General features: G+C 41.4%; 1 protein-coding gene across 13 annotated transcripts in view; it reads left to right on the forward strand.

The window, feature by feature from the left end:
* The first annotated feature begins 9556 nt into the window (after positions 1–9556).
* CLASP1 (cytoplasmic linker associated protein 1) overlaps positions 9557–25301 on the forward strand; it is a 271441-nt gene continuing 255696 nt past the window's right edge. For all 13 annotated transcript variants that reach the window (XM_042954165.1, XM_042954159.1, XM_042954160.1 and 10 more), the window contains exon 1: positions 9557–9868. The gene's annotated coding sequence lies outside the window, so the exon portion shown is untranslated. The remainder of the gene's footprint in view (positions 9869–25301) is intronic.

Here is a 25301-nt window from a genome sequence, read left to right on the forward strand (position 1 = left end):
TAATTTAAAAAAAGATGGGCATATGAGCAGCATAAGACCTTGCCAGGTGAGGAAACCCATGAGAGGGAAGTCAGACACCTGTATTGCCTCCTTTAGGTGGGTGGTACTTAGCAGGTAAGTCAAATACTGAGACAGGGAGTGGTTATGAACAGTTTAGCAAACTAGTTTCTGATCTCCTGTTTTCATCACATACAAAAGACACACCCTGCCTTTGCCCAAATATTTCTGTAACACTCGCTACTTCTCTAGCCAAGAGACTGTTTCCCAAGTGCAAATTCAGATTCCATATGGGTGATGGCAGATGATAACAATATGCATTGTTGCTATTCTTGAATTTTAATTTCTGTCGGCATAAAAACCTTTTTTTTTCCACTGAGATTATCAAAGAAGATTAAGTAAAGCCATCCAATTAAATGTAAGTACCTATTACTAAAGTATTTAGGCTAACCTACAATGGAGGGTACTGCCTAATGGAATCATAGGAAGAGAAAGAAATCTTCTTACCCAGGGTCTGGTGATTTGTTCATTAGGGCATGCTATCAAATCTTTTAAGAATGACTTTCGAAAAATTGCAAAAATGTATGCTGATAGAACAAAATGAAGAATATAGACATAAATTTTAAAAATGACCAACAATTTTACCACCCACAGACAACCACTTGCTAATAATATTTGAATGTATTCACTTCCAAAAAGTTTTCTATGTCAAAGATGCACTTCACACATGAATTGATACCTAGGGCAGGCACCTGTCAATCAGTTGCTCAGTGGAATATAAAACAGATAAAAACAGGGAGGGCCTGGGGTGCCTGGGTGACTCAGTCGGTTAAGCGCCTGACTCTTGATTTTGGCTCAGGTCATGATCTCTTGGTTTGTGAGACGGAGTCCCACGTTGGGCTCTGTGCTGACAGCACGGAGCCTGCTTGGGATTCTCTCTCCCTCTCTCTCTGTCCCTCCCCTACTCATGCATACATGTTCTCTCTCTCAAAATAAGTAAATAAACATTAAAAAAAAAGGGCAGGGCTGAAGATATTAATAAAAATATCATCCTCAAAAACTGTGGGGGAAAATTTTAAAAAGCACATAACACCATAAAGCTTGTACACCTTTAGAGAACACTAGCATAATCTTTTATTTTGTGGATAGGACACTAAGGGAGAATGTGACCCGCTGAGAGCAGGCACAGCCCGACCTAGAATCCAGGAACCAAGGCTTCTGACAGTCTCCCTACTCTCACAATGATTTTACCTGACTTTGTTATATAGATGATTGGATTTAATGATTGATAAACTTAGGCTTTGATGGGAAGTGGTTTGATGGGAAGAATAATACAATGTTACTGGATCCTTTTTAACCCACCGAAATTGTATCTGCTAGGGATTAAGTTCACTACTTAAGCGTTTAGTCAGAGTGTATTAGAATAGCAAGATACCTTAGAGGTCCCTTATAGTTTATATCCCCATTCTCTCTCTTAAAAAAAATTTTTTTTTGAAAATTTTTTAGAAAGAGCAAGCGGCGGAGGGGCAGAGGGAGAGAGGGAGAAAGGATCTTAAGCAGGCTCCACGCTCAGCACAGAGCTTGACACAGGGCTTGATCCCACACCCCTGGGATCATGATCTGAGCTGAAATCAAGAATCAGTTTTGGTTTGACTGACTGAGCCACCCAGGTGCTCCCCCATTCTATAGATAAGAACACTGAGGCCAAAGGGGAAACACAATTTACTAAAGATGTTTACCTAGGATCCCATATACTCTGGATTGATGGGTATCCACTTACTCTGACTTCAGTTGAACTATTCAGTTGTAACAAGGAACTTAGGCAACGGTCATTAATTACTGCCAACTTCACAAAGAGAGACAATGAGAAATTAGGTGCCTTCTGATGGATGCATGAGGGAGTTCTGCCAAAAAAACTCAAACTTGAATCAGAATAAGGCATACAGCACTATCAAGCATCTAGGGGGTAGAAGAGCATGTTAGAGACTCCCAGGAACACAATCAGGAAAATCTAGAATGTGGGAAATACGTAAGGTAAACAACTAGGTTTCTGCAATTAATAAGTATCAAGGAAAAATGAGATGGGGTGGGGGGGGATCTAAAGAGACCTAAGAGAGAAATAACTTAAATGACATGTATTGGTATTTGGATCCTGATATAATAAATAATTATAAGACAGGTACATTAATACCAAACTTACAGAAATAAAAAAAGATTGTAACAGTCTGAACAATTGAATGCCAACAAATAAGACAACTTAAATGAAGTGGATTCATTCATAGACAGACACAAAGTACTGAAACTGACTCAAGAAGAAACAGAAAGGAACTCTCTTGCCCTGTTGGTGGGAACGCAAACTGGTGCAGCTGCTATGGAAAATAGTGCGGAGGTTCCCCAAGATATTAAAAACAGAACTACCCTACGACCCGGCAATAGCACTGCTAGGAATTTATTCAAGGGATACAGGAGTGCTGATGCATACGGGCACGTGTACCCCAATGTTTAGAGCAGCGCTTTCAACAATAGCCAAATTATGCAAAGAGCCTAAATGTCCACCAACTGACGAATGGATAAAGATGTGGTTTATATATACAATGGAATACTACTTGGCAATAAGAAAGAATGAAATCTGGCCAATTGCAGCAACGTGGATGGAATTGGAGGGTATTATGCTAAGGGAAATAAGTCAGAGAAAGACAGATACCGTATGTTTTCACTCATATGTGGATCTTGAGAAACTTAACAGAAGACCATGGGGGAGGGGAAGGGAAAAAAAAAGTTACAGAGAGGGAGGGAGGCAAACCATAAGACACTCTTGGATACTGAGAACAAACAGAGCACTCGCTTCGGCAGCACATATACTGAGAACAAACTGAGGGTGGATGGGGGGGGTGGGGGAGAGGGGAAAGTGGGTGATAGGCATTGAGGAGGGCACTTGTTGGGATGAGCACTGGGTGTTGTATGGAACCCAATTTGACAATAAATTATCTTACAAAAAAAAGAAACAGAAAACCTGAACAGATCTATAACAAGAGATTAGTAAGAAAAGAACAAAGCAAAATAAAACAAAACTACCCACAAAGAAAATCCAAGGCCCAGATGGCTTCACTGGTGAATTCTACAAGACGTTTAAGAAAGAATGGATGTTGGGGTGCCTCTGTGGCTCAGTCAGCTAAGCATCTGACTTTGGCTCAGGTCATGATCTTGTGGTTCATGAGTTCAAGCCCCACATCAGGCTCTTTGCTGACAGCATAGCAAAGATTTATCTCCCTCTCTCTGCCTCTCCTCTGCCTCGCACATGCTCTCTCTCTCTCAAAAACAAATACACTTAAAAAAAAAAAAAGGAAAAAAAAAAGGACCATATATGAAAAACGCACAGCTAACATCATATTTAATGGTAAAAAACTGAATGCTTTCCCAAGATCAGGGACAAGGATGTCCACTCTCACCACTTCTTTTCAACATTATTAGAGGTTCTAGCTGGAAAAAAATCAGTCAAGAAAATGAAATAAAAGGGATGCAGACTGGAAAGGAAGAAGGAAAAACAATCTGTATTTGCAGATGACATGATTTTGTATACAGAAAATGCTCAGGAATTCACTAATAATCAATGAGTTTGGCAAGGTTGCAAGATACAAGATCAATATACAAAAATTAATTGTATTTCTATACACTTGCAATGAATAATCTGAAAATGAAATGGATAATTCCATTTACAATTATATCAAAAAGAAAATATACAGGAATAGTTTTAATAAACGAAATGTAAAACTTATACTAGGAAAACTACAAAACATTGTTGAAAGCAATTAAAGATCTAAATGAATGGAAAGGCATTCTATGGTCTTGAACCAAAAGACTTCATATTATTAAGATGGCAACAATCTTCAAATTGATTGTTGTTACAGATTCAGTAAATTCCTACCAAAATCACAACCAAAATTTTTTTTTTTTGCAGAAATGGACAAACTGATTGGAAAATTCATATGGAATTTCAAAGAGTTCTAAATAGCCAAAACAACTGGAAAAGAAAAACAAAGTTGGAGGACTCACATTGCCCAATTTCATAAACTACAACGCTATAGTAATTGAAACAGTGTGTACTGGCATAAAAATAGACATATACATTGATGGAAAATAGATTTAGAGTCCAAAAATAAACCCATATATTTATAGTCCATTGGTTTTGGACAAGGGTGCCCAGGCAGGGCAATGGAGAAAGAATAGGTTTTTCAACAAATGATGGCGGGACAACTGGAAAGCTACATGTAAAAAATTTTTTAGTTTATTTTTGAGGCAGAATGCAAGTGAGGGAGGGGCAGAGAGAGAGGGAGACACAGAAACTGAAGCAGGCTCCAGGCTTTGAGCTGTCAGCACAGAGCCTGATATGGGACTGGAACCCATGAACTGTGAGATCCTGACCTGAGCTGAAGTTGGATGCTTAACCGACTGAGCCACCCAGGGTGCCCTAGAATTATATACTTTAAGTGGATGAATTATATAGTATATGAATTATATCTCAATAAACCTTATAGCAAAAAAAATTATGAGGCAATTCGGGAAATCTGAAGATTGACCAGGTAGATCATGAGACTAGGTATTATTAAATTTTTAGGTGTGATGGTGGTATTGAGGTTATATTTAAAAAAAATTTAATGTTTATTTATTTTTGAGAGAGAGAGAGAGAGCACAAGCCTGCGAGGGGCAGGGGGGGTGGGGACAGAGAATCTGAAGCAGGCTCTGTACTAACAACGGAGAGGTTATATTTAAAAAAGAATCCTGGGGCACCTGGGTGGCTCAGTCGGTTGTGTCCAACTCTTTTTATTTTTTTTAATGTTTATTTATTTTTGACAGAGACAGAGAGAGAGAGAGAGAGAGAGAGAGAGAGAGAGAGAGACAACGAGTGGGGGAAGGGCAGAGAGGGAGACAGAATCCAAAGCCGATTCCAGGCTCTGAACTGTCAGCACAGAGCCTGACATGGGGCTTGAACCTACCAGCTGCAAGATCACAATCTGAGCAGAAGTTCACTGCTTAACCAACTGAGGCACCCAGGCGTCCCTGGAGTGTCCTAACTCTTGATTTCACCTCAGGTCATGCTCTCAAGGTTGGTGAGTTCAGGCCCCACATTTGGCTGTGCACTGAGTGCAAAGGTTGCTTGGGAATCTCTCCTCTCTCTGTCCCTCTCCTGCTCATGCGCTCTTCTTAAAATAAACATTTAAAAAAAATTAAAAAGAATCTTATCTTTTAGGAATACTAAAATATTTTGGATGAAATAATAAGTTCTTTTGGCCCACCTGTCCCTTAAAAGTATCACTCCCCTTTTCTGCTTCCCTACCCTTACAATCAAACTCCTCCTCCAAATGATCTCTCCCCCTTCTTTCCAGTTCTGTTCCCACCATTCTTTTTTGAACCCGTTCCAATCAGGCTTCCATCCTCACCACTCCAATATTGTGGCCAACAGTCAATTCTAGCCCATTAGCAATTGACTTGGTTGCTCTTCCCAGTTTACTTTCTTGGTTTCCCCTTACTTCAGTGGCTGCCCTTTCTATCTCCTTTGCTAGTTTCATTACTGTCTCAATCCCTAAATGCTAGAATGGAATGCTTCAGGGCTCAGTCTTTAGATAACTCTTACAAATTTTTGTCTACGCTTTTTGTCCAGATGATCTCATGGCTTTTAAAACTCTCTACATGCCAGTGTCTCCCAAATCCAGCCTAGACTTTTCTTCTCAACTCCAGACTCAAATATCTGCCTTGATATTTTCATATGGTAATAAGCATTTCAAACTTAACGTCTCCCATCCTGAATTTCGTAGCGCTTTCAATTCCCAACCTGCCCATCCCAGGCTTTGCCATTTCAGTAAATGACAACTCTATTCTTTAAATTGCTCAGTCCAAAAATCTTGGAGCCCCCTAATTCCTTTTGCTTATACCGTGTATCAATCAACTCAAATCCTGGGTGCCATCCTGTCTGATTATACCCAGACACCTCATCAATCTACTGCTTGCACTTTTCCCAAGCCACCATTGTCTCTCATTTGCAGAATTGCAATAGCCTTCTAAATTGTCCCTCTCGCTTCCCTATAATCTATTCTCAAAACTCCCTTACTCCCCAACAGAATATTCTCAAAATTGAAGCTAAAGTGATCTTTAAAAATATTAGTCATTTTACTTCTCAAAATCTTTCAATGGTTTTCCCTCTCAGTAGAAGCCCAAATTCTTACAATACCCTGTAAATCCCTACACAACTTGGCATCCTGTCACCTCTGACCTCATTTCCTACTTTTCCCCTCCCACACTCTGCTTCTTTTGCTCTGACCTCCTTTCTGCTCTTAGAATGTAGTAGACATCTTTCTGGAGGCTCAGAATTTCTGCACTTGCCATTCTTACTACCTGGAATGTTCTCCCAGATAAAGGACATTTCTTGCTCCCTTCCTCCTTCAGATCAGTGCTTAGAGTTGGTTTCTCAGTGCCTCCCCCCCCCCCCCCCCCCCCCCCCCCCCCCCAGGCCTATTTAAAAAGAAATCTCTTTCCCTTCCTTAGCACTCATTATTTCTCCTTTACTGCTTCATTTTCCCCCCATAATACTTACCGTACCTGACATAGTTTATATTTTACTTACTACTTTATTTTCTATCTAGTACAGGGATTCTTTCCCCCTGCTTTGCTAAGTGTTTGGCACATAGTTGGTACCCAGTATTTTTGAGTGTATGAATGCTACTTAAAATGCACTTATATTCTCTGCTTCATTGTTTAACTGGCGCCAGCTTCTTAAGTTTGCGTATGTATCTCTGAGGAAGATGAGACTGATTGAATAGAAACACTATCCACTCACTCAAGACTATGCTATCTATCTCTGCAAGGGTGATCAAAGCAGAAACGTTCACATTTTAGTTGCAGCCTTGGTACTAAGCAGCCAGGTGGCATAGGGCAAATCATTTTTCCTTTCTGGCCATTAATTTCCTCAGCTGCCAAATAGATCATTGCTTTGAATGATCCATAGGATTTTTGAGAATGTAAAATGAAAGATGAAATGTTGAGTAGGACATGATAGGTCTTATTAATTTCTCCAGTACATGCAAAGATATACTTACCTGGGATTTTTTTTTTTTTTTTTTTTTTAAAGGCCACGAACATACCTGGAATCAAACCTCTGAGTTCTTTTAGGGACCTTGGATGATGCAGTTTTGCTGTGTTAAGCCCTTACACATACCAGTAATTTGAGTGATAGTTCTTGATGTCCCCTGTTCTTTCTTCTTAACAACTGAATTGTTTTCTTTCATTCCCATGTCCAAATCAGTGAGTAGTCAGTGCCCAAGGGTGCCCAGCTCCCATGGGAATTTTGTTTCCTAATCATTTGTGTGTATGTGTGGTTGGTGAGTCTCTCCACAGCCCATTTGTAACCCAGAGCCTTGATTTTCTCACTGGCAAATGTGGTGACTAACAAGCAGGTCATGTTTATTTTGATGGATTCAATGGCATACCAATACTTTACATAAAGTAGGACAATGCCTGGGAGATCTCCGTAAATGCTCTGCATAAATAGGGTATGTATTGAGCTTCTACCGCCAGGGTCACTTTCTAAAACAGTTCTTTTTGATGGCTTTCTCTACTTAGTTTCTAAGTCTTCCCCATCTTACTGAAAGCAGGGTCTCAGAGATATTTGCACACCCACGTTCACAGCAGCATTCTTCGCCATAATCAAAAGATGTTGGTAACCCACGTAACCATCCTGGTATATACACACAATGGAAGAGAATTCGGCCTTAAAAAGGAAGGAAATTCTGACACATGTTACAACATGGAAGCGCCTTGACATTTATGCTGAGTGAAATAAGCCAGTCACAAAGAGACAAATACTGTATAATTCCACTTATATGAGGTATTTGAGGGGTCAAGTTCAGAGACATATGGTAGACTGGTGGTTGCCAGGACTTGGGGGAGTGGGGATTGAGGAGCTGTTTAAAAGGTACAGAATTCCAGTTTTATAAGATGAAAGGAGTTCTGGAGATGGTTGCACAGCAATGCGATGGTACGTCATTGATCTGGGCAGTTTAAGAGTGGTTAAAACGGTAAATTTTGTTATGTGTACCTTCCCATAATTAAAAGTTAAAAAAAATTCCCCATCCTATTTTTCTTTTTTTTTTTTAAATTTTTTTTAATGTTTATTTATTTTTGAGACAGAGAGAGACAGAGCATGAACGGGGGAGGGGCAGAGAGAGAGGGAGACACAGAATCCGAAACAGGCTCCAGGCTCTGAGCTGTCAGCACGGAGCCCGATGCGGGGCTCCAACCCAGGAACTGTGAGATCATGACCTGAGCCAAAGTCGGACGTTTAACCCACTGAGCCACCCAGACGCCCCCCCCCCCCATCCTATTTTTCAAACCTTACTTTCCACTCTTCCCCTGTATCCCCCACTACCGCCTTTCAGTTAGACTGCTGCCTTCATTGTACTCCCAGCAAAACACTCCCTTTTCAGCCTTCGCTCCAAGGAGTTTCCTCTCCGGAATGCTTTCATCAACACCCATCCATTTGGGCGGTGCTTTCGCCCCCCAAAATGCTAGTTCTTCTAGATGCAACCGGGAGTCACATCCTCCAGGTATCCTTACTTACACCTTCAGACCACAGTCCTTCTTCTTTCCCGCACTGCACACAGGAGCGAACACGTGCCTTTGTTTCCGCTTAGCCTCGCCGACCCTTAACATTTAAGCCCTGAGCATCAGGGGCGTTACCTCACCGTTCTCCCGCACCCGTCTTCTAACACAGAACACTCCACCACCGCGGAGCTCGGCATTCAAGAGCTCCCGGTGAAAACTCAACGCACTGGACATCGAGAGGGGAGGAAAGTCAACTCCCACTCCCACGGGGTGATCTCGTTGAGGCAGTGTGTTAATTTCACACACAAGCTCTCAGTGTCAAATTACCTGCGAACATAGGGGTTCGACGCCGCAAAACTGGGTCCTGCAGGATCCTTAATGGCAGCCCTATCATTTGCACAGCTTTGTACCCTCCGAAACACCTTCTCACGTGTCAGCCGAAAGTCACGCGAGAGGGAGGTCAGAGGCAGCGTTATTTGTTCAGGCGCTCACGTAAAAAAGGGGTTGTGGCTGGCCGTCTCGAGTCTCCGAGGCCTCAACCGGGCCGATTTCGCTTCAAGAACGCCAGAGAACCGTTAAAAAGTTGTGCTTCCGGCTCAAGTGTCCGCGCCCTGTCGAAAAGGGAAGGGGGAACCAACGCAAGCCCGGGTACGGAAAGTCACAGGGCCCAATTTCCTTCATCTGAGTCGCCCGACGGTCGGGCGGGACGCGCGTAACCCAGAAGTGAAAGCTCGTTTCCTTCAGGTATTAGACCCCGACCGCAGGAAGTCCCGGCCAGATGACTTTTATCCAGGCTTTCGCGACTCCCCCCTCAGCTCTATTCACTACACTCCCTGCTTTGTGGTGCCTTGTCGCCGTGGCCACTGCATCCGACCCTCCTGGCCTAGCCTGAGTTTCGCCGCAATTTCGCAGCACCTTCGCCGTCCTTCCCTTAAAGAACCTTTATTCTACGGGTCCCTATCGGGGTCAACTGACGTTCTCGGAGGAGGCAAAAGCTCCTGGGACTTGCAGCTCCAGAAGCCCAGTACAGGCCGGCTGGCGCCTGCGCGGGGCGTTACCATAGAGAGCAGCCGCCTCTCTGGTCTCGGTTTACATTCTCTATGGTCCAGCCGGGTCGGTGGCGGTAAAAGGGAGACTGCACTGCGCAGGCGCTCTCGGCTTCTATTTTTTTTTTTTTTTTTTTTAATCCCCGCACCAAGCGCTTAACCTCATTGGGGTGGAGGAGAAGGCGGCGGCTGTCTGGTCCGCAGCGGCAACAGTAGCGAATAATACGGCTGTAAGTACCCGGTTGGGGAGAGGAGATTTAGATCCAGCCCTCCGAGGCCCTTGCCCCTTCGCCTTGCGGTAGCAGACGCCGGGTCTGGGTGAGGGCGATGTCCAGCGCTGTCATCGGCTCTTGGGTGCACTTTGGGGGGAGGGGGCGGCCCTTAGGTGGGAGCCGGGCGGGGAGCGGGATGGGAGGGTGGGTTGTTTATCCCACCGGTAGGTCGCTGATCCCAGGCTGCTTTGCAGAGGGAGGAGGGGGCGACTGTGGGGTCAGCCTGGCTTTGTGTGCCCCTCTCTCTTTTCCTCTCCCAGACCCCACCCCGGGCCCCCTTCCTGACCCGAGTCTTACCGGCCCGGTGGGAGAAGCCAGCGAACAGCCAGTCGCGTTTGAAAAGAGCCCGGGATTGCGAGGGGAGGGGGCGAGGGAGAGAAACCCATAACAACTAGTCATCGGCGAGTGATGGGTGTGGAGAAAGATCCAGAGGGAAGGGGTGCCGGGGAGGCGGGCGGCCGGGGCTCCCAGCCGGGCTAGACAAAAGCTGAGCGAGCGGCGCCGAGCCGAGCCGGGGACCGGGCGGGATGCAGAGGGTCCCTTGGTCCCTGAGGCCCGCAGAGAGCTTCTTTCCGAAGCTGGGAAAGCGGACAAGTGCTGAGTTAAGCCTTGTGCAGCCTCCTCAACTTGCCTTTGTTGTTCTTTGGTATTGGCAGAGCCGCTCTGACGAAGAGGAGTGCACGTTAGCCTGGTTGGGTACAATGGAGCTAATCGAATTTTGCTTTCCATTTTTCGAGCCGCTCAGATGAATATGGGGTTTTCCAGGGTCTAACTTATTACATAATGTTATTAAAATAGTTGTGTTTATTTCTAAGATTAAAAAAAAAAAACTAGGTAGATCCTTGAAGCATGTTTTGTTGCATCTGGATGAATTTCTCTGTTGCGGGGTTCGATGATTAAATAGTGACCGTTCGTAGAACCTGCGAGCTCTTTAATCGTGATACTTTAATTTGTAGATGTGGCAGTGAGAGATTCGGATTCTCTATTCCTTTGGGAGGCAGTGATGCAGAAGAGTCAGAAGGGAGAAATAGTTGCAGGCTGCCATGTGCCTTGTCCCCTATTCTGGTGCCACAGTCCGGTATAAATTCTAGCTTTAGAGATTGTTGCTTTTATTTCTATTATTATTTGTGACATTTACTGAACTCTTGGTAAGAGGGATCCTGGACAGTGGGCTCCTTTTACTCAAAGGGAGTTGGGAGAATAGTAACATTGATGCAGAGACCTTATAGATAAAAACAAAACCACAATGTCCCAGAGTTACTGAATATTGTGTATCTTCTCCATTTGCTAAGAAAGATTTAAATTTTTGTGAGCCGCTGACTTACTCATTTTTGTAAAATCATGCAATTGCACTTTTTTTAAAAAAATCTGTTTCTGTAATTTATAGTTTATCAGCTAACGTGCAGCACTGTTTCTGAATTTTAAGTTTTAATTTTTACCGAAGAGCTTTCAACCCTAGCTTTATATCTTCTCGACTAAAGTAACCAAAGTCAGAAATCCTTTGAAGTGGCAGTTGGTGGTGGAGGTGTCAAATATTGTATCTCCATGTTACAATCTAAGTGGTAAATAGAGAAAAGGCCTTTGCTAACCTTACACCTTAAATTAGTGTTGGAACTGAAAACCTGGATCTCCCTGTAAGTCAGGATTTTGGCCACAGACTCAATCTTATGTAAAAGAGGCAAGCATTTTTTGTGCTAATGGGAAGCAAAAATCTGAAGCTTGGTGTTTATGCTTCAGTAACCACTGTGATAGAATCTCTTAAGTGTAGTTCGGATGATGGGAACTTACTTTTTATAGAGCAAGATTTCAGATCCTTAAAATAGTTTGACAGGGATGTTGAGAAATGATTGGCCAGAAGAACGTTAAGTTTATTGTTCATATGTGTTAGGTTTCGTTCATTGGTTTGGATTTAGATTTTTTTGCTTCAGTAGTCTGTTAACTCTATTTTCTTGAGTGGCTCAGTCTCACAATTTATAAGTTGAGTGAGAGATAGTTTCTTGGATCTGAGACTTAAATTTATCTTTGAGACTCTGTTTCTTCTTAACAATCCTCTATAAAATCATAGTTCTTAGGGTATACTTTTAATTTAGTACTATTAGCAAATATTATGACCATTTAAGGGATTGTAAATATTAGAGCTGAGTTATTAAAACTGGAAGTTTTAACAACTGCAAGAAAAACAGAATCATCTAAAAGATTTCCTAAAAAATAAGAGAAGGATCTATTAGTCTTAAAAAAAAAACAACAAAAAACCCAACACAAAACTAAGCAAAGAACAAGTCATTGATGATAGAGTTTTTGGTTTGTAAAATGTAATAGAAGAAAGTAAATGAACCTTTTTTTTTTTTGTAATGTTTATTTATTATTTTTGAGAGGCAAAGTGAGACAGAGCATGAGCAGGGAAGGGGCAGAGAGAGAGAGAGAGAGAGAGAGAGACAAAGAATCCAAAGCAGGCTTCAGGCTGTGGGCTGTCAGCACAGAGCCCGATGTGGGGCTGGATCCCACAAGCTGTGAGATCATGACCTGAGTCGAAGTCGGATGCTCAACCAACTGAGCCACCCAGGCACCCTGTAAATGAATTTTTCTTAACCCAGTGCGATCAGGGCAACATCCATAAAATGTGTGTGTGTTTGACTAAATGACCTCTAAAGGCCTTTTCTTTTTAAGCTCCGGAGTTTACTATTTCTGGTAGGTCTTCATTGCCCCAGGGCTTTCCTGCCTACTCTGTGCTCAGACCATTACTGCCATACTGAATGCTTTTCTTCCCCAGATTGTTGTGGCAGCCCCAATCCACCTCCCCCCATGGGTCCCTAAAGTTGTGGCTCAGATGACGGCCTTTCTTTCATAATGCCTGTGTTGACTTCCCTCTTGTTTCCTGCCTGGAAATCTCCTCACTCCTTGCTGATTCCTGTTTTATCCACTACCTTCTTCTTTGGAAGATTCACGCCTCTGCTTTTAGTCTCCTCTAGATCCTTGAGGGCCCTGGAAGTTTGTAGAACACTGTGGTATCCTCTGTACTTAACTACCAGGACTTGTGTAACTAGGCACTTGTGTAGCTAGTCATGGTTAATGTATGAAATATGAAAGATAACTTAGAATAGTAGAATTTGAGTTTGGGCAGAGTTCTTAGAGGCTCCATTGACCATTCTCCTACCTTTTGTCTACTGTATTCTGGTCCTCAGTCTTACCCTGCAAATCTGCTTTTCTGTTCCTGGACAGGTCTTGGTTGCTAGAAAGCTAGTTGAGACCGTTCCAGAATCTGCCCCTTCCCTGTTGCCTGTTTTTCTTGGGCATAACCCTGAAGCAACATGTATTAAGTCTGTTTCTTCTCCATGTAATACACGTAATAGCTTTTCATTTCCTAGGACAGTCATCAAGCCTTCTCTAGATTTATTGGTGAATTAATTTATTAAACCCTTTCTTTAGCTCGGTACCATGGGGTACAGTTGAAAAGACTGCGTGGTCCCCACATTTCAAACGCTCACAGTCTAATAAGGAAGACAGACAAAATGTTACACATTGATGCCACTTAGGCTGTAAGTAAGTAAATAAATAACCCTGCCCTAGATCCTTTGTCCCCTCCTGTGTTGTTTTTATTTTTTTTTTTCTTTCAAGGTTTTATTTTTTTAAAGTATTTCTACACCCAGTATGGGTCTGGAACTCACAAGCCCTAGATCAAGAGTCTCATGCTCTACAGACTGAGCCAGCCAGGTGCCCCGTCCCCTCATGGTTTAATCAGATTTCCCCATCTTTCTTTAGGCAATTCTGTTTTGTTAGTGTTCTTTCTTTCTTTCTAAAGTTTATTTATTTATTTTGAGAGAGAGTGTGAGTGTGAGAAGTGAGCGGGGAGGGACAAGACAGAGAAGGAAAGAGAAAGAGAGAGAATCCCAAGCATTTCTGCCCTGTCAGCGCAGAGCCCAGGGCGGGGTTCCATCTCACAAACCTCCAGATCATGACCTGAGCTGAAATCAAGAGTCCATCGCCTAACTGACTGAGCCACCCGGGCACCCCCATTAGTGTCCTTTAAATGCAGTGTCTGAAATGAAACAACTTGCTGTGACCTGACCAGAGCATACAGCTGTTGTCTTAGGTTAGGAGCTGTATCAAGGGTTCAGACTTTGTTGTACATTCTGACTGTGCCACTTGCTAGCCCTATGACTTTGGGCCGTGGGCCTGTTAAATCATCTCTTCATGTTTTAATGAATTCACCTATAAAACAAATGTGAGGGGAAGGGAAGGCAGTGTTAAAAGTAATATCTACTGGGGCGCCTGGGTGGCTCAGTCGGTTAAGCGTCCGACTTCAGCTCAGGTCACGATCTCGCGGTCCGTGAGTTCGAGCCCCGCGTCGGGCTCTGTGCTGACAGCTCAGAGCCTGGAGCCTGCTTCCGATTCTGTGTCTCCCTCTCTCTCTGCCCCTCCCCTGTTCATGCTCTGTCTCTCTCTGTCCCAAAAATAAATAAACGTTAAAAAAAAAATTAAAAAAAAAAGTAATATCTACTTACAGGGTTGTAAGGATTAAATGAGATATGTCAAGTGCTGAGAATAGTGATTGGCATATAGTAAGTGGCTATATACATGGTATTCCCACTATGTATTTGTGGTAGGAGTTGATAATATTAATGACAAGGTAGCATACATAGCACTAATCAAGTCACCAGAGTCATTTGAGGAGCTTGTTAAAATACAAATGGTCTGACCTTATTTATTCCCCATCTACCCAGAGATTTTTGGTCAGTTAAGCCTACGAGGCCTGGGTAGACACAGTTCTAACAGTCCCCTGGTGAGTCTTTAAAACAAAACCCTAATGAAAACCTTGCGCTTTATGTTAATTTTGTCGGTGATTGCGTTTGCTCTTACAAATTAGAAAAATCCCCCAAGTAATAGATGAGTAGATGCTCCTGACAGATACAAACAATGCAGATAAGGGAAAGGCTTGGCCCCAGACCTCAGGCCCCCTAGGAGGCGTATTCACTTATCAGTGTGAAATGTATCCTTCTAAACAGTGTTGCCTGTTTTGGTAGCTACGTGTATGTGAGTGTCTTCATAATAATAAATAATAGCCAGATTTAAGGGAAAAACCCCTCGATTTTTAAATCACTTTTGCATTCATAATCTTCTTTGCTCCCTTCAGAATCCTGTTAGGTAGACGGGGAAGATAATGTTGCTATCTTCTCAATTTACAAATGAGAAACTAAGACCTGCAGGTTAAATCCCAGTCCGAGATAGAGCTGGGATGAGAGCAGGACCTTCTGTTTCCAAACTTAAGTGTTCTTTTCTTGTCAGCTGCCTCTTAGCTACATAATTTTGTTGACTTACTGAAGTTATGGTTCATGAAATCCTCTGATCTTTTTGCCATGTCAATAAGCTGCCAAACCAGGTTCCCTCCTGAGTTTTAGTGTGTTTATACTTGCTTTTAAAAAAATGTAAATTCAAGGTTTAATAGTTAACATGTATCTGGGAAGGTTGATTGTTTTGTGAAAAACACCCAGAACTGGCCTTGTAGCTGTCTTTTACTCTGGCACATTTGGGTGAGTTTATGTTTCTTCAGGATAGCCGAATCCACTTTGCACCTGTCTCTGTAAGTGTTACCCTATTAACTTTCCAAGCGGAATCAGTTAAATTTATTTATAGTCTTATTATAATAATATAGCGATAGCACAGAAACTTGAGGGACCAGAGGGGAAAAGCCACATCAAACCATCCTAACACAAGGTATCATTGCTTAATGTATCACCCTGTCTGTATGTTTGTACTTTTCAGTAAGTAATGTTAGGTTTTGCATGTTTTGTGAATACTTTCTGTGTAATGACATATTATGCATCATTTAAATTTTTAATAGCTTTGTCATATATGAGTTGATATGGCGAATTTTGGTAAACTGGGATTCTTGACAAGTAGGTGTATGTGTGTGTGTATATATATACATGTGTATACATATGTATACATATATATACATATATATATAAAATATATATATAAATATATAATATATATATAAAATATATAAAATATATATAAAAATATAAAAAATATATATAAAATATATATATATATAAAATATATATCTATGTATATATATGTATACATATGTATATATATATATATTTTAGAGTTTATTTATTTATTTGAGTAATCTCTACACCCAGCTTGGGGCTTGAACTCATGGCCCTGAGATCAAGAGTTGCGTGCTCTTCTAACTGAGCCAGCCATGCTCACCCCCTTTCTTTAAATTACATATACTGTAATGGTGACTGTGTTTTTGCACATAGTTTGCTTCTTTGGTGTTGTTTCCTTAGGATAAATTCAAAGAAGTGAGATTATTGGGTGACTTTTGATACATACTGCCTGATTGCTGACCACAAAGTTGTACCAGTTAATAATTTTCCCAGCACCCTAAGAATGTATCACTTTCACAGAAATTTTACCAACTTCTGGCAATATATTTTAAATGTTTTTTTTTGTTGTTGTTACAGTGAGAGACGTGGAATCGTACATTATTTTTATTTTTCATTTATTTTAAAAAAGAGCAAGGAATAATGATGGGCTTTTATATGAACCAACTGTATGCAATTTGTATTGGACATTACCTGCAGGTGCTCTGTCTTACTTGCTTAGTTTTCACTCCTGTCCTGTGTGGCTACAGCTATTGCATTTCCAGATCGATGTGGAGGAAAATGCAGCCTTTGCTTTGTGGGACAGAATAGTCTATTTGTCAACATCAGAATGTACTCTTATTCCATTTTTGTGGCCTACCTTTAAGCATTGTGTGTGTGTGTGTGTGTGTGTGTGTGTGTGCGCGCGCGCATGCTCAAGGCCCCTGCCTGAAATATTTAGTAATCAGAATGTCTGGTGGTGGGGGCGAGTTAGCTGCTTTTTACACAGATTTCCCAAGTGATTCTGAAGCCACCAGAGTTTGAGAGCTGCCTCGGGACTACCTTCCAGCTAATTTTTTGCTCGGTTTCTCCGCAGTGTGTCTTTCCTGTGGGTAGAGGCAGACTCTGTTATGAAGGGTTGCTCAGACATGTTAACAGAGGCCTGCTGTATAGAGAGAATGAATTGTGTAGCAGTGTCCTTCCTAACGTAGAGTAGCTGGGTTCATTCTAGGAACAATAAGCCAGTCTTTCTAAGAGTAGTTGAACTGCATAAAAACAGCTCCTTCTCTGAAGCCTCCTTGTGGTGCTGGTGGCTGTGTTTTGTTTCAGTTCTGGTAAGTCCTAGAGCTTTCCAGACCCAAGCCATGAGGACATGGCTTTGGTTGGCCCGAGGATGGTAGGTAGACCTAGCATCCCAATGGCAATGGCCACCATGGATTGAACACCCAACTTCTTGTAGGTATGCTTTTGCCAGTTTTTAAAGCAGCATTTATTAAAAAAAAATATTTTTTATGTTTATTTATTTGTTTTGAGAGAGAGAGAGAGAACAGGTGGGGGGTGGGGCGGACAGAGTATCTGAAGCAGGCTCTGCACTGACAGTGGAGAGCCTGATGAGGTGCTCAGACTCACAAACCGTGAGATTCTGACCTAAGCTGGAGTCAGATACTTAACCAACTGAGCCGCCCAGGCACCCTTTCTTACAGCAGTATTTATTTTTTTATTTAAAAAAAATTTTTTTTTCAACGTTTTTTATTTATTTTTGGGACCAAGAGAGACAGAGCATGAACGGGGGAGGGGCAGAGAGAGAGGGAGACACAGAATCGGAAACAGGCTCCAGGCTCCGAGCCATCAGCCCAGAGCCTGACGCGGGGCTCGAACTCACGGACCGCGAGATCGTGACCTGGCTGAAGTCGGACGCTTAACCGACTGCGCCACCCAGGCGCCCCACTTACAGCAGTATTTAAAGACAGATGCTGTCTTCATTTTATAATGAGAGGAAGCGGGGGAACTTACTCGAAAAGTTGAATAATTTGTCCACAGTCATGCAGCTGGAAAGTGGTAGAGTCGGTTCTCGGATTCTTCAGCTTCCTTTCCATTTATTTCTGTTTTTTGCACACAGGCTATTCCTCATTCATGAAAGGTCGGTGGGGATGTCTTGGGAGAAAGTCTGCTCCCGGCGTCTGGTGGCATCTGGAGTTGCCTCTTCACTAGTCAGGAAGGACGTAGAGATGCAGGTTGGCACTGGCATTTCCATGAGGGTTAGATCAGGTGATATACAGTCTCTTTTAGATTTGATTCCCCGATTTGAAATCTACCCTTGGACAATCCAGGTCACTAAAGACATGATATAAACCTTTTTAATTTATTTTTTATTGTGGTTAAAATATATATAGCATAAAATATGCCATTTTAACCATTTTTAAGATTATAATTCAGTGGCATTAGTTACATTCACACTATTGTACAACCATCATCAGAGTCACCTTCCAAATCTTTTCCATCACCCCAAACAGAAACCCTATAACCATTGAGCCATAAATCCCTGTTCCTCCCTCTTCCTCAGTCTCTGATAATTTAGAATCTACTTTCAGTCTAAGTAGACTAGGCAAGTCTAGATAATTCTAGATAACTCTAGGCATGCCTAGTCTAGATAATTCATGTAAGTGGAATCATAATATCTGTCCTATGACTTATTCACTTAGCATAATGTTTCCAAGGTTCATTCATGTTATTCCTTTCTAATTGGTGAATAATATTCCATTGTATGTATATAGTAACATTTGTTTATCCACTCATCTGTTGATAGAACTTGAGTTGTTTCTACTTTTTGACCGTTGTCAATAATGCTGTCTTACAAATTTGTCTTACAAATTTCTGTTTGAGTCTCTGTTCTCAGTTCTTTTGGGGATATACCTAGGACTAGAATACTAGGTTGTGTGGTAATTCTACGTTTGGCTTTTTGAGGAATTGTTGAACTCTCCCACAGTGACTGTATATTTATACCCCTAATGGCAATGTACAAGGGTTTCAGTTTCTCCATATCTTTTTTTTTTTTTTTTTTTTTTTACGTTTATTGATTTGAGAGAGTGGAAGAGAGAGAATCCCAAGCAGGCTCCACATTGTCAGCCCAGAGCCCGATGTGGGGCTCAAACCCACGAACCATGAAATCATGACCTGAGCTGAAGTTGGACGCTTAACTGAATGAGCCACCCAGGTGCCCCTATGTTTCTTGATAATGTTCTTTGATGCACAAAAGTTTTGAATTTTGATGGAACCCAACTAATCTGTTTCTTTTGCTCTTATGCTTTTGGTGTCATAGCTAAGAATCCATTATCATCTGAGGTTGTGAAGATTTACTCCTATGTTTTTACAATTTTATAGTTTTAGCTCTTACATTCAGGCTGTTAATACATTTAAAGTTATTATTATTATTTTTATATGGTGTGAGGTAGGGATCCAACTTCGTTGTTTTGCATGTGGATATCCAGTTGTCCGAGTAACATTTGTTGAAGACTGATGTAAATGTTTTAATTACTTATTTTCTGTGTCATTCACTGGCATTTATATTTTGCTTTAGGTATTTGATTTCACTGCCTACCCTCCTTCATTCTTACTCCATACCCCTACCCTGTTTTCTTCCTTTGAAACAGGATGCATGTATATTTTGTGTGAGTTACAGCTTTGCTGTTTGACATATGAGAGACACTTAATAAATGTGAGTTCCCTTTGTTCCTTTTAATTTTGTATAGTTACTTCAAAATTTTTTTTTAATGTTTATTTATTTTTGAGAGAGACACAGTGTGAGGGGGGAAGGGCAGGGAGAGAGGGAGACACAGAACAGGGTCCGGGCTCTGACCTGTCAGCACAGAGCCCAACATAGGGCTCGAATTCATGAACCCTGAGATCATGACCTGAGCCAAAGTTGGACACTTAAACTGACTAGACCACCCAGGCGCCCCTAATTTTGTATAGTTACTTTCTTTTTTCAAAGTTTATTTTTTTATTTTGAGATAGAGACAGCACAAATTGGGGAGGGTCAGAGAAAGAGGGGGGGGGGGGGAGAGAGAGAGAGAGAGAGAGAAAAAGAATCCCAAGCAGGTTTTGTGCTTCCAGTGCAGAGCCTGATGTGGGGCTTGAACTCATGAAAGTGTGGGGTCATGACCTGAGCTGAAATCAAGAGTTAGGACACTTAACCGAGTCACCCAGATGCCCTTGTATAGTTGCTTGTGGTTTGTGTTTCAAAATAGATTGTGAGGACCTTCAGGGTAGGGTGTATATTATATATTTTTTTGTTTACCCATGTCAGCCTCTCTCTTGTCCCCCCTGCCCCCATTACTCTAGTGTCCAGTTTTGGGCAAATGATGCAAGTGATGTCCTTACCTTTTATTGGCTGAATTGTGAAGCTGAATATAGATCTTTGTGGATACAGTTAGGTAATTGTGGAAAATTCTTTTTTTTTTTTTAATTTTAAAGTTTATTTATTTTGAGAGACAACGATCATGCAAGTGTAGGGGAGGAGCAGAGAGAGAGAGGGAATCCCAAGCAGGCTCTCCATCACCAGCACAGAGCCTGATGCGGGATTTGAACTCACAAACTGTGAGTTGGTGACCTGAGCTGAAGTTGGATGCTTAACTGACTAAGCCACCCAGACCCCCAATTGTGGATAATTCTTGAAAGATCAGTAATCAGTATATTATAAGGTTCTTCAAGGTTTTTAATTCAGGTCCTTTTAAGCAATTTTTTCACATGTGAGGATTGATATAGCATCTAAGCCTTGAAACTTCCTTGGGAGTTTTTTTTGTATGTGACATAAGATATTTTGATAAACCTCAGTTAGGTTGCATAATACAGAGTTCATTTCATGGATGACTGGAAAATTTTTAACTCATTATTTAAGATTATGGTAAATTTTGTATCCGGAATTTTACTCCTTTTAGGGGTGATTTTTATATATCTAGTTTTATAGTGTTAGCTGATTTATTTAGATTGAGCCATTTTGATTTACAGTTTTTAAAAAATGTGTATTCATTTTTGAGAGAGAGAGAGCACGAGTCGGGGAGTGTCAGAGAGAGAGGGGGACAGAGGATCTGAAGCAGGCTCTGAGCTGACAGCAGTGAGCCTGGTGTGGGACTTGAAGTCATGAACTGTGAGGTGGTCACCTGAGCCAGAGTCAGACACTCAACCAACTGAGCCAAAGCCGAGTGCCCCTTGATTTGCATTTTTGACAAATGTTTAATTTAAAAAATTAAAAAAATTATTTGGAGTTTTGCAGTAGCGTGTATTATTTTTCTAACAAAAATATTAAATCTCATTAAAAAGCTCTTTTGCCTAGAAATCCCCAAAATTAACTAGTGCAGAATTATCTGATCTTTCTGGGTTTGTATTATCAGATTTCCTTCCATCACACTCTTTAGTGTTCCTTAGGGTCTAATATTACTTGTGCTAAGTGATCAGACCTCCTGTAAGAGTCCATTTTGTAACCTACCATCCAGATGTCAGCTAAGGGAAGGTTCAGTTTGAAGGCTGGCCTTCGGTGTTTTGTTTCCTACTAGGTTTTGACTCTTAGTATCTTGTTATATAAACACTTTCATCGTATCAGATACTGGCTTCCACTGTTTATTTTATCAGTTCCTTATTATTAATAGTGAAAACAGAAAAGGAATTATTTTGTTCTTTTATTTTCTATTTCAAGCAACATAACAACATGAGAGGTCAGAGCAAATCCAGTATTTGACTTGCTTTCAGGTAATTGTCAACCAGTGAAATGATTCACGAAGAGCTTGAACTCCCTTAGTTGGAATAACGGTTTATTGCAGGGAGAGTAGGAAGAAGATAATGCAGACTGTTTTCCTTAACTGCCCCTGGCAAAATTGGCCTGGTAAGAATCTGAATCTGTAGCCATGCATCTGTGTGCACAAGGATGGACCCAACTTCTTCGTAAATAAGGCCAGAGGTAGTATATAGCTGTATCCTTATACACAAAATTTGATTCAAGGAGTGTTTTTGTTATTTAATAGATCACCCTTCAGACTTGGGATCCCATGCTGAGAGGGGTGGCTCTTTAAAAACAAATGTTCTCAGTGCCCGGGTGCCCTCTGTGCACTGATTTGGGCTAATGGGTGTGGTATTTTAGCCAGATGCCGGTTGTGTTTACCTGTTGGCATGCCAAGTAGATTTCCTATGACCTGTGACTGGGGTTTTATTTTTTTATTATTTAAAAAAAGATTTCTGTCTATTTGTTTATTTTGAGAGAGAGAGAGATTGCAAGCAGGGGAAGGGCAGAGAGAGGGAGAAAGAATCCTAAGCAGGCTCTGCATTGACAGCATAGAGCCCGACCTGGGGCTCGAACCCACGAACCGCGAGATCATGACCTGAGCCAAAACCAAGAAGTTGGTCACTCAACTGACTGAGACCCCCCAGCACCACTGTGACTGCATTCTTAAAAGTGAACATGGTGGGAAAAACTTTCCATTCTCTCATGGTTTTTAGAACTTGGAGGAAGTGTCTGAAATTGCCAAAGGAACATTTGTTTGGACAAAGTAACGGTATTTAGCCTAATTATGTAGTAATGATTTTACAGAATCACAAAAGGATGACAGCTGGGGAAGATAAAGAACATCTTACAGTCACTTGATTGGTAGACCTCTTTTGGGGTGGGGTAAGGTGAATGGAGGGGATCCAGAAAGGGTATATAAGTAGATGTTCATGAGAAATGGACCTGAAAGCACAGAGCCTTCATGAGAACTGCTCCCATTTAATTAAGAGAGTTATTCTAGGGTGTATCCTGGGTAATTAGTAAAGAATGCACAAACTATGTGCTTTGATCAGAATTTTTGCTCAACACACGTTAACTGTTGTGCCACAGGACTGAGAGAGAGGCTCTTTTTAAAATAATTTTTTTAATGTTTAATTTTGAAAAAGAGAGAGCATGTGAACGCAGGCGTATAAAAGGGGGAGGGGCAGAGAGAGAGAGAGAGACAGACAGACAGACAGACAGAGACAGAATCTGAAGCAGGCTCCAGGCTCTGAGCTGTCAGCAAAGAGCCTGATGCAGCGCTTGAACCCACAAACCGTGAGATCATGACCTGAACCAAAATTTGTCACTTAACCGACTAAGCCACCTAGACGCTCCTGAAAGAAAGGCTCTTAGCCCTGTTCCCAAAGAGCTCCACCCCTAAGAGGGAAGTCAGACAAGTAAGGAGACAGGATTCCTGAGTTAAGGGCACTACTGTGGGAGGACTGAAGAGGGAAGGGCTCGTAATCTGGGGGCAGGAGAAGAGGTGTGTCCTTACCCTGTTTTAACCCAAAGTTATGTAAGGCCCTGAACCAGGTCCGCATGCCTGGTTGGGTACTCTGGGGCCTGCTTGTTGCCTTCTATTTATGAGAGCTCTGTTGGCTGGGGACCTAGCTTGTGACCTTGGGGCGAAGACCCGGACTCTTGGCCATGTTAATGCCATGGTCTAACTTTGTGAAGTGGCCACAGACAATGGCCAAGAAAGCACCCTTGCTGAGAGAAGACTGTTTAAAACTAGCATCTTTCGAGAGCCCTAAGTCTCCATAAAATCAGGATTATTTTCAGATCTTTACTTGAATCATCAACAGATCAGCGATACAATTTTGGAATTTTGGGGGGCGGGGGTTAGACATTGTGCTTTTGGGAAATTGGTTGCTATTGAGATTGCTTCTGGAGAGTGATGGCATTATTAAAAATATGTTATTTTTATTGTAGCCACAAGCTTATTGCATGCATTATTGGCTGTAAAATTTTTTTTAAAAATGCCTAGGGGATAGTCTGTGCCCCTCTTTTACTCGTAAAAATTTTATTTTTAAGTAATCTCTACACCCAACGTGGGGCCCAAACTTACAACCCTGAGATCAGAAGTTGCACATTCTAGTGACTGAACCAGCCAGGCGCCCCAGTGTCCCTTTTTATTATGAGCGAGTTTAAATCTGTTGTGGCTTTGTATGAAGGTCCTTTTCATCTTGTTTAAATTCCCTAGAAAGGAGAAATAGAACTGCTAGTTAAATGCATTAGTTTTTTTAAATTATAAAGTATTTATTTTTTGAGCAGGTACTATATACACATGGTTTAAAAATCAAGTTTTCCTCTTCTCTTGTTTGCCACCCACCCAGTCCCCTTCCCTGGAAGCAACAGTGGTACTAAATATATATGTGAAAAAAAATGCATATGTATAGACACACCTTCCTCTCCTCCTATTTTGTACAGATGGTATCCTGCTACAGACCACCGTGTATTTTGCCTTTTTTTTTTTTTTTAACTTTATGTATCTTGGAAATCATTCTGTGTGAGTACATGTAAAGTGTTCCCCATTTTTTTAAAATGAAGAGTATGGCTGAATAGGATGCCATAATTTATTTAGCCATCTATTGAGGAACATTTAGTTTTTTCTAGTCTTTTGCTTTTATAAATAATGCTAGAAAGATTAATCCTGTAATTTATTTTGCACTTGTATGACTAAATTCCCATACGTTGAGATTTGGGGTTGAAAGTTATGTACCTTTAAAATTTTGAGAGATATTGCTAAATTATCCGTCTTAGAGGTTTAAAAAAAACCTAGCCTGCAGTATGAGAGTTCCTGTAGTTAATACACTTAAAAATATAATTTTGTAAAAGCATATGACGCTGTTTTGTCATATGTATTGTTCAGTTAAAACGTGGCTATAGTTCAGTGATAAAAAAGCAATCCAACACTAATTCTCATTGTCTGTTTTTCTGTTTTTGACTTTGCACGTATTACATGGCTGGATGAGGTTCAGAAATTAGCTTTGTTTCCTTATACACGTTACCAAGGCTCCTTCTAGAGAGGAGTGCCGGAAATGGGTGGGCAATTTGCTGAGTAACTGCCTCTTTTTATAGTTTTCAATTTTTCTTTTTTTTAAGCGAGAGGGAAAGTGGGGGAGAGAGAATCCCAAGCAGGCTCCCCGCTGTCAGCACAAGGCTCAATCCCATGAACCGAACCGTGAGATCATGACCTGAGCCAAAATGAGTCAGATGCTTAACCAGCTGAGCTGAGCCATCCCAGGCACCCCTCCGGTTTTTTTTTTGTTTTTTTTTTAAGTAAGGTCCATGTAGGGCTTGAACTCCTGACCTTGAGATCAAGAGTTGCATGCTCTCCCAACTAAGCCAGCCAGGAGTCCCTGTAGTTCTCAGTTCTTGTAATAACTGGTGATGCCTGTGGTTTCATGATGGTAATTAAATTTGACTTTATAAACAGCTTTTTGGTATTTATTGTATAAACTGTGGTTCAACTAGAAAGAATATTGTCATTCTTTTTATTTTTTTTTTAATTCATATTTCCTTTGACTAGATAATATGTACATGGTCAAAAAGTTCAAAATGTGTGCACAGCTAGAGCGTGAAATGTAAGACTTCCTCCACCTTTTCTCCACATTCTTCCACAACCTATTCCCAGAGGCAACCACTGTTTCTGGTTTCTTAGATGGTCTTCTATATATTCTGTGCATATATAAGCCTTTATATGTATGAATGGGTTACA

This window comes from Panthera leo, chromosome C1 (assembly GCF_018350215.1).
Source record: "Panthera leo isolate Ple1 chromosome C1, P.leo_Ple1_pat1.1, whole genome shotgun sequence".
NCBI lineage: Eukaryota > Metazoa > Chordata > Mammalia > Carnivora > Felidae > Panthera > Panthera leo.